The sequence below is a fragment of the Aulonocara sp. 'chitande type north' Nkhata Bay genome, linkage group LG6, assembly GCF_057382095.1.
Source record: "Aulonocara sp. 'chitande type north' Nkhata Bay isolate Kocher_YH1m ecotype deep benthic linkage group LG6, A_spYH_male_GT1.1, whole genome shotgun sequence".
Taxonomy (NCBI): Eukaryota; Metazoa; Chordata; class Actinopteri; order Cichliformes; family Cichlidae; genus Aulonocara; species Aulonocara sp. 'chitande type north' Nkhata Bay.
In genome coordinates, this window is record NC_141349.1 from 22,683,067 (window position 1) to 22,692,775 (window position 9,709).

General features: G+C 42.2%; 2 long non-coding RNA genes across 2 annotated transcripts; one reads left to right on the forward strand and one right to left on the reverse strand.

Annotated features, from left to right (window-relative positions):
* The first annotated feature begins 264 nt into the window (after window positions 1-264).
* Window positions 265-1,046, forward strand: LOC147327795 (uncharacterized). Its single transcript, XR_015130046.1, has 4 exons — window positions 265-352; window positions 464-537; window positions 666-713; window positions 850-1,046. It is a non-coding gene; the product is annotated as an uncharacterized LOC147327795 (long non-coding RNA).
* A 2,472-nt stretch (window positions 1,047-3,518) lies between these two features.
* On the reverse strand, window positions 3,519-4,850 carry LOC147327796 (uncharacterized). The gene is made up of 4 exons (XR_015130047.1): window positions 4,805-4,850; window positions 4,620-4,693; window positions 3,846-3,893; window positions 3,519-3,709 (listed from the first exon to the last, which is right to left on the reverse strand). It is a non-coding gene; the product is annotated as an uncharacterized LOC147327796 (long non-coding RNA).
* Between the last annotated feature and the right edge of the window lie 4,859 nt (window positions 4,851-9,709).

A 9,709-nucleotide genomic window follows, 5' to 3' on the forward strand; every position in this document is an offset into this window, starting at 1 on the left:
TAGATAGATAGGACCTGGTGACCATTACCCCTACATTTTAAAGGGTAGACAATTATACTTAAAGGAACATATACAAACAACAGTTAGTTTTGTATGTGACTCATACCTGGTCAATCTCACATCACTGTGTTGCAGCAAAAGGATTAATCAGGTGTGTCCCTGATTGTTGCCCAATTGTGTTTACCCTTGTTAAGATGAGAATGTTTTCTAAGAGTTAGAGTTTCCCAACAGTTACGCAAATGAGATTAAATCATCTCTTGCAACTGTGTATAAAAAGCTCTGCTGTCAGTACAGCATTACCACAATCATCCACATCTCTGAGACAGTCTGCTGAAGTTGTGAAGACCTGACGGTAACATTTCTCATCAATCTCTTATTGCTTCTCTGTTTTCAGTATAATGTTGGTTGAATGGTGATTTTGCAGATGGTTTTGACCACATCTCATCTGAAATATTGTTAACAGGTGAAATCACTGAAACCATGATCAAGGTTGTGTTTCTGCTTGGATGCCTGCTGAGCCTTGCTCTGGCAAATCCTGTAAGTGTAATATGACTGTAGAATGATATATCTTGCACTGTGTGTGTGTAACTGTGTAACCAGAGACTGTGTCAGTGCTCCTATCTTGTCATATCCAAACAATACATTTGCATGTTTTTTTTAAACAGAATGACTCAGCACACGAGCGCGATGCACGTTCTTCATCTAGGGAGGGGGTGAGTCTCATGTTTGTCTTTCTAGGTTTGAACATTAGACACACTTGACTCTCTGATATTTACATATCTCTAAGAAGTTATTCACCAGAGAATGCATTATCACATGTAATAATATATATTACTGATTCTCTTGCAGATTACTGGGCCTTCCCTAAATCGTCTTACCCTGCTCCTACCTTTTCTACAGAATCCAGCACTTCTGCAGAATTCAACGCTCCTTGCTTTGCTTCTTGCTGCTATACGATAAGCTGCTCCTTAACCAACAGCTATTACTGCCACAAACCAACAATGAATAAAAACCTATGTTGAATTGCACTGGGGTTCTTTTGTCATTTATTTACAGGATTATTGAAAATCAGTGCTTATTTTTGAGTGACTCTGTCTTAAACTAAGATTAAAAATGTTGTTGTGCCAACAGTGCAGTGTAGCTAGCTGAACGCTACTTCTTCACTATGTACAACTCTGGATACTGTAGCTCTTCTGAAAAAGAAAGGCTTCAACCAGTACCTGATTCCCTGGTATACCTCTCAAATTGGCACCTTAAAGCACATAATGTTGCTTGTTTTGCTTTAGTTTTTCTCTTTTCTAAACTGAATCTTGACTTTTTCTTTAGTCTTTCTGCTCACTGTTGTGTTTGGTAGCTGCAAAATAAAGTTCATCAGTGAAAATCAGGCAGACACAAAATTTGTTTTGGGTTTTTCACAAACACCTTTTTATTGTACAGTTTGGCCCATAATGTCACGGTCCTGGGTCGGATCGACCCAGCATTTTGAGTTCCTTATGCTTTGGTTTATTTTTGAATTATGAATCTGTGTTTCAGTTATTCTGGTATGTTTTTGCATTATGACTAAGGTTCGGGTTGTATTTTGTTATTATTGCCGGTTTAATTCAGCGTCTAGTCTGTCTTACTTTGTCGAGTCCGTGTCCTTGTAAAGTGTGTCTTGTTTCCTGTTTTACTTTGAAGGTTCATGTTCCTGTCTTTGTCAGTGTTTCTAGCTTTATTCCCCCTGTCTTGTTAGGTCTTATCCCTCCCAGCTGTTCCCCTTGTGTCTTTAATTCCTTGATGACTCCTTCAGTGTGTTTAAGCCCAGTGTGTCTTTGTGTCAGTGTGGCATCGTTAACGTCTGTTCATCCTCATACCACCCTGTGTGTTCTGTTTGCCTGCCTGCTAGTTTGTTTGCATTCCAGTCTAGTTAGTTCTTTGTTCAGTCTGCATTCCCACAATAAAGCTGAGGGTTTTGAGTACACCTGTGCCTCTGTGAGTCCTGCTTTTTGGTCCACCTTTCCTGCCTGCCTTCACACAGCCATGACACACAAGTTTTTGGACAAAGCTTTTGTCATTTTTCCTACTGAAAGTAGCTGTACATAATGTTACATCTGTGAGATGATTATGGGCAATTTTTTTCTTCAATGTTTAAAATTTTACACGTGAAGAAATTCACAAAGTCATCTTGTGCCGGGTTTCCTGTACAGTACAGAATGCGTTCAGCTTGAAAAATTTACAAAAATCTTCGATCGCTAGCAGTGTGACTCTGAAGTGCTGTACTGCATGTTTGTAAGTTTTCTCCCCAACAAACACAACAATGTTGACGAAATGTTTTGCACTGTCAAAGGCACCTGCGGTAGCACCCAAAAGACAGAGGAGGCTGCTAACAATCGCACAAAAAGTTGGACTTCTGGACATGCTAACGGAAAGTAGAAATTACCATATTTTCCAGATTATAAGGCGCATTAAGCGAAACAAAACAGTCCGAAAAGTCAAACTTTACACAACTCATTCTTCTTGCTTCCTCTACTTCTTTACCATTGATGCATTAATGTTGAATTCTCTTGCAGCTGCTCTGTTCCCATGTTCTAGACCTGAAAACAGTGTTTTAGCCTTGATTTCATTCTGGAATACTAGACTTGTTTTTCTACAAAGATTTGAACTTTGAGTGTTTAAACAAGAGAGAAAAGCGTAAAGATGTTCATGCTTGTCTGAGAAAAGTGTATAGTGTGTAGTGAAGGGTTTTACAGCCTTAAAACATCTATAACAATTGTAAAAAAAAAAAAAAAAGAGAGAATACAGTTGGCTACTTCAGCGATTTCAGCTATCGTAGGTTATTTTTTAGAACGTAACTCCCACGATAAATGAGGGGCCACTGTATCAGCTTTAAGGTGCACTGTTAGATTTGTATTGTTCATTATCATTTATGCTTAGAAATATTTACTCATATGCTTAGAAGTATATAATCATTTGTTGAAAGAATGTGTCATCCTAGGAGGTCTGTAACAACTCTGTGTAGCATGAAGAGGGGGGGGGTGTTCACTCCTCTACGGAGTGTTCTGGCATAGATCACACACCTCCTAGGAGAGGTCGTATCTTCTCTTGCTGATATATGGTATAGCAAACACACGTATATCTGTTTGAGTGTAAGAGCCTTTTGTTTAGATGGACCACTAGACTCCTGGCACACACACACAACGCACGGTACTCTTTGTGTGTATGAAACGTCATATGTTAATGAACCTATGCATATTCATGTAACCACAATAAAAGGAGTGCTATGGGGAACCTGGCTGAGAGTCTGACGGAGGTCAAGTGGGTGGAACGACACTTGGCTCCAGGTCGGTCTTCTTCGTGTTATTGGGTAATGATCAGACAAAAGGGTGTGATTTGGGAGAAACTGCATGAACAAGGAGATGTCGTTTATATTGACTAGAATAATCTTTTCTTGTTTGTTTTTTTTTTTTTTTTTAACTTTTTTTTAAAACAGAGTCACTCAGAAATAAGTATGTAAATAAATAAAAAAATCCCAGTGCAATTTAACATAGGTTTTTATTCATTGTTTGTTCGTTTTCAATTCCTCCTTTGTGGCAGTAATAGCTGTTGGTTAAGGAGCAGCTTATCGTATAGCAGCAAGAAGCAAAGCAAGGAGCGTTGAATTCTGCAGAAGTGCTGGATTCTGTAGAAAAGGTAGGAGCAGGGTAAGACGATTTAGGGAAGGCCCAGTAGTCTGCAAGAGAATCAGTAATATATATTATTACATGTGATAATGCATTCTCTGGTGAATAACTTCTTAGAGATATGTAAATATCAGAGAGTCAAGTGTGTCTAATGTTCAAACCTAGAAAGACAAACATGAGACTCACCCCCTCCCTAGATGAAGAACGTGCATCGCGCTCGTGTGCTGAGTCGTCCTGTTTAAAAAAAACATGCAAATGTATTGTTTGGATATGACAAGATAGGAGCACTGACACAGTCTCTGGTTACACAGTTACACACACACAGTGCAAGATATATCATTCTACAGTCATATTACACTTACAGGATTTGCCAGAGCAAGGGAGTGCAGAATTATTAGGCAAGTTGTATTTTTGAGGAATAATTTTATTATTGAACAACAACCATGTTCTCAATGAACCCAAAAAACTCATTAATATCAAAGCTGAATGTTTTTGGAAGTAGTTTTTAGTTTGTTTTTAGTTTTGCAATTTTGAGGCTGCTGCATCCCTCTGCAAGATATCTCACTATTTTTGACTTTTCTAAGCCTGTCAAGTCCTTCTTTTGACCCATTTTGCCAAAGGAAAGGACGTTGCCTAATAATTATGCACACCAGATATAGAGTGTTGATGTCATTAGACCACACCCCTTCTCATTACAGAGATGCACATCACCTAATATGCTTAATTGGTAGTAGGCTTTCGAGCCTATACAGCTTGGAGTACGACAACATGCATGAAGAGGATGATGTGGACAAAATACTCATTTGCCTAATAATTCTGCACTCCCTGTATTGTTTGGATATGACAAGATAGGAGCACTGACACAGTCTCTGGTTACACAGTTACACACACACAGTGCAAGATATATTCATATATTACAGATAACATCACTAGCACAGTCTTTAGTCATATTACACTTACAGGATTTGCCAGAGCAAGGCTCAGCAGGCATCCAAGCAGAAACACAACCTTGATCATGTTTTCAGTGATTTCACCTGTTAACAATATTTCAGATGAGATGTGGTCAAAACCATCTGCAAAATCACCATTCAACCAACATTATACTGAAAACAGAGAAGCAATAAGAGATTGATGAGAAATGTTACCGTCAGGTCTTCACAACTTCAGCAGACTGTCTCAGAGATGTGGATGATTGTGGTAATGTTGTACTGACAGCAGAGCTTTTTATACACAGTTGCAAGAGATGATTTAATCTCATTTGCGTAACTGTTGGGAAACTCTAACTCTTAGAAAACATTCTCATCTTAACAAGGGTAAACACAATTGGGCAACAATCAGGGACACACCTGATTAATCTTTTTGCTGCAACACAGTGATGTGAGATTGACCAGGTGTGAGTCACATACAAAACTAACTGTTGTTTGTATATGTTCCTTTAAGTATAAATATTTACCCTTTAAAATGTAGGGGTAATGATCACCAGGTCCTATCTATCTATATATCTATCTTCTGGCTTTTTAGAAAATGTAAAGAAACTAGAAAATAATCAGGTGTTGTATATTACAACTGTGCATTTTGTGTTATTTTATATTGTTGATTTCTTATGTTATTATTTTGTTAAAGTCATGTGCTATCCTTAAGTAATGGTATAGTTGACTTATTGTTTGAAAATTATGCTACTACATTCTGAGCTAAGACAAAAAAAAGATCTCAAAAGGTGTATTTCGTGACATGGAAACAGTAGAATGAAGAAATGTATCCAAATCTATGTGGTCCTGTGTGAAAAGGTAATTACACCCTAAACCTAATAACTGGTTGTGCCACTTTTGACTCCAAGAAATTCAATCAAGCATTTGTGATAGCAGGCAATGAGTCTTTAACATCGCTGGGGGATGGGGGTTGGTGGTGATGTGTAGAGAGAAAAAAAAATCCAAACATTTTACAGAAAGTGATGTTCATGTGTGATTTAAATGTGGAGGATAAAGAAAGTACTCACCTCATATCAGCCGTGGTGAGAGCCACCATACTTTTCATACACATTGACAATCTGTAGAAAATTTCTAAGTATTGTATTACTTGTATTTGCATATTCAAGTAGTATCTGCATATATAATCACTTATAATAATACTTACAGGTTGAACTAGAGTGAGGCATGGGAAGCATCCAAGCAGAAATACCTTCAGCATGGTTTCACTTATTGTGGAACCAATAAGTGTTGAAAAAAAAAAAGACAATGAAGACAATAAAGATGTACTGAAATGACAGATTCAGCCAAGCAAATAAAAAATGATCTTTTACAATCGTTGCACAAGAAATACAGTTGTAGCTGAGGTAGAGCTGGGCGATATGAGATTTTTCCAAATCATGAAATGTTTTTTTCATTTCAGGCGATAACGATATATATCACAATATAAGCCAAATAACTATATTTGTGAGATTTAAATGTGCCGTTGCTCACAAGTAAAATGTGAAATAATCAGCAGCTTCTTTTGATTTAAATATTTATTTCCCATAATAAGTTCAACAGGGTAGATGTACTAAAGAAACATGAGACTTTTTCAGATAAATAAAGGCAAATATTGCAAACTACACAAAAAGCAGCCGCTAAAGCGTTTAAGTTTCAAAATAGAACAAATGAAACAGACTAAATTGTCAATTCCACTTAGAAACAAAATATTAATTCTAAAAATAAATCTTAGTTTGTTTTACAGAAGAACAGACAAAACTGACTAACTTTTGTCAATATCAAATAAACTGAGAACTAAAAGGAAATTCTCAAACTCTCCTTGTTGTATAGCTTAGCTTTTCAAACAGTTTTAACAGTTACTTTAGTCTGACAAAAGCCGAATGACGAATTAGCGCTTCCAGTCAGAGATTGAGCATGCACCGGTTTATTGTATTTCCAGACTTGCTTTCGGCACATTTACAGTGCACGCTACTCTGTTTTTTGTCAGACTTGAAATAGTCGAAATACCTTCACACTACGGAACTTCTATGGCTCTTCCATTCGACAATCTCTCCGGCATTGGAACCATCATCTGTTTTCTCTTCGGTAACCTTTGGTCACGCTCTCGGTTGATTTTTCTCTAGTCGGCACACTCCATTACCCGGGCGGCACGGCGGCTGGCTGCTTCAAACAAATACACATGTGCGGCTTGGCACTTGTGCTGTACGTAACAAGTCACGTGACGCGACGCTGCGGCTGTGATTGGTTCGGCTCTGCACTACTTAATTTGTATTGGCTGTTCTTCTTTTTTTTTTTTTAAGAGGACATAAATTAAAATTAAACGCAATAGTTTAATTTTTCTATTGAGAAAAAGTTATTTCGCAATACATATCGTTATCGTTCTATCGCCCAGCTCTAGGCTGAGGTGTGGTCCCTGGTGCAGCTGCAGGGGAGGAGTGGTGCAGTGAACTCAAGGGGTCAGTACCAGGACGAGGGTGAGCCACAGGTGGTGGTGATTGACTGATGATGGAGTCTCTTTCTTTTTTTTTTTTTTTAAGGTTTGGCTCTTTTGCCATTAGAATTGTTGTCTAAAGGCGAAGAAAGATGCCCAACGGATTTACTTTACCAAATTGACCATCCCAGCCTTGCCGTAATGGTCTATTTGATTCACCTTTTATTGTTTATTTTATTTTCACTTGCTGAATACGGGACAGACTTGATTGGGGGAAAGAAAGGGGAGAAAGAAAGAGGGAAAGAAAAACAGCTGAGAAGAGGGACGGGGAAAAAAGGCAAAAAACAAAAACCAACAGAATAAACAGAAAAAAAATACATCTATCGATCACCTGGATCACCTGCTGAGAAAGATAAAAGAAAACAAGCAGAAGAAAACGAGAGTAATAGAATAAACAACATCACAATGATATATGGGAATATGACAGTAAATACTAAATATTAAACATTATTGTGCTGTCATGGTCCTGGGCCGGGTTGGCCCAGTATTCTTAGTTCTCTTGTATTTTTGTATTCAGTTCCCTGTTTAGGTTCTGTTTCCGGAGTTGCCCTGTTATGTTGTTCCCTGTGTGCTTTCCCTTTGTGACTCTCACCCCCTGTGTGCCCCTCTATGTATTCGTGAGCCCTTGTCCCCTTTCGTGTTTTATTCCATGTTTTCCCCAGCCTGTTATGTCTGTGTTCTCCCCGTGCTCTCTCCTCCTGTCTGAACCTCTGTGTACTTCCTGTTTGACTCTGCCTGTCTCCCGTCAGTGTTATGTTCACCCCGCCCTGTCTCGTTATGGTTATCTGTGTCAGCTGTGTTCCCCGTGTGTTCCCACTTTCCTCGTTAACCCTCTGTGTATTTCTGTCTGCGTCTCCCTCTGTTCGGCGTCGCGTTCTCCCTCATGTTGTGTGTTATTCTCCCCGTGGTTCCTGGTACATCTCATGTTTAGTTTTTCCAGTTTAGTTCAGTACTGTTTTGTGTTTCACCTTTAAGCCAGCATTAAAACTGTGATCTTTAAGTTTATCCCCGTGTCTGTGAGTCTGCATCTTGGGTCCTTCTCCTGCCTGCCACACAACGAATCATGACAAAAGAACGCGACCCCGAACTGGACCCAGCAGCTCACAACCCCTCCGCGGACCTCCAGGAAGACTTGGTCTACACGGTGGAATACCACTGTGAGGAATGGGCGACGCTGCCTAGAGGCGAATACCGGGAGACCGTAGCCGTCCGTCTTCAGCGGATGGTGTCCGGGCTCCCGTGGCTATTCGGCGCGCTGCGCCCCCACATCCGGGACTTTCTTGTGTCCGCCGTGGGCATCCGCCCGGGGCAGCTGTCCCAGAAAGAACCGGAAACGGTCAGGATCGGGACCATGGGGCTCACCACCGTTACACCGCCTGTTCGCTTCTCTTCGGCTTCTACATCTTCGCCACCGCCTGTCTACACTACGTGGCGCACGGAGATGCCAGAGGCCAGCGACTTTGGTGAAGAGGAGCGGCAGCAGGTGTTACGGGCGTATCGGGAGGACGAGCTCCGTTGGAAGCCCTGGCTTATCACCGAGGAGGAGCTCTCGTCAGCTGTCCCACCACAGATCGACCACCCACCCTCGCCGCCGCGATCGGGCTACTCGTCTCCTGCTTCCTGCCTGGCACGGATGTGGTCTGAGGGCGAGGAGCCGGTCGCCACGGAAGGCCAGGCTGAGCCCACGGCCGCCCCTGAGAGGAAACGGCGTTCCCGCCGCTGTCGCGCACCGCCACGGCCCGTTCTGCCCTCCACTGAGCAACATGAGGTGGCTGTGGGGGCGCGGATTCCGACCTCGAGGAGCGGCAGCGCGCCGTATGCGCGCAACTGGAGGAAGAGCTACGAGAGGAGCCATGGCTCGCTCCCCCCTACGATGAGGTTTTCCGCGGGACACGGCTAGCCCTTGGGGGCCCCCGGAGTTGCCTGGGACTCCCGCCTGCCACTCCGCTTACTACCGCCTCCTCAGCCGCTGCGACGCCTCAGGAGCCTCCATCTCCCACGTCTACGGGGCCCACGGCCAAAAGAAAACGGCGTTCGCGTCGCCACCGCATCGCCCGACGCTCGGAGGTGAGTGAAACTGTCCAGTCACTCCAAGTTACCTCTGAGCGGAAGGCATGTGAGGAGGCTACGGACTTAGCCGGTGAGGTGGCTAGCAATGAGCCATTCACCGAGCCGCAGGCCAGAGACAGTTCCGCTCCCGCTTCACTCCACCCGGCAGGGACCACAGACTCGATTCACAGACTGACAAGGTTTCCCACTGCCTTTGGTTTTAATAGCGGTAGGGAGGTGTTTCCTTTGGTGTCTCTTTCCGTGTCTGCAGTTCCAACTAAATCTGAGTTGCCTGTGGTTTCTCTCTTCCCTCCTGAGCCGGCCCTGCTCCTCCATCAGTCACTGAATGAAGGCAACGAAAGCATAGCTAGTGCTCCGGTGTGCCCAGCTACACTTGCTTTTCACGAACCAGAGACTGTGAACACTGGTCATGAACCCCTAGCATGTTACCAAGATGCACACATAACAGCAGATCATGGTGACCAGGACACTGTAATGTCACAACACGTCTCCTGTCTCCCCATAGGTAATAAACCAGGTGG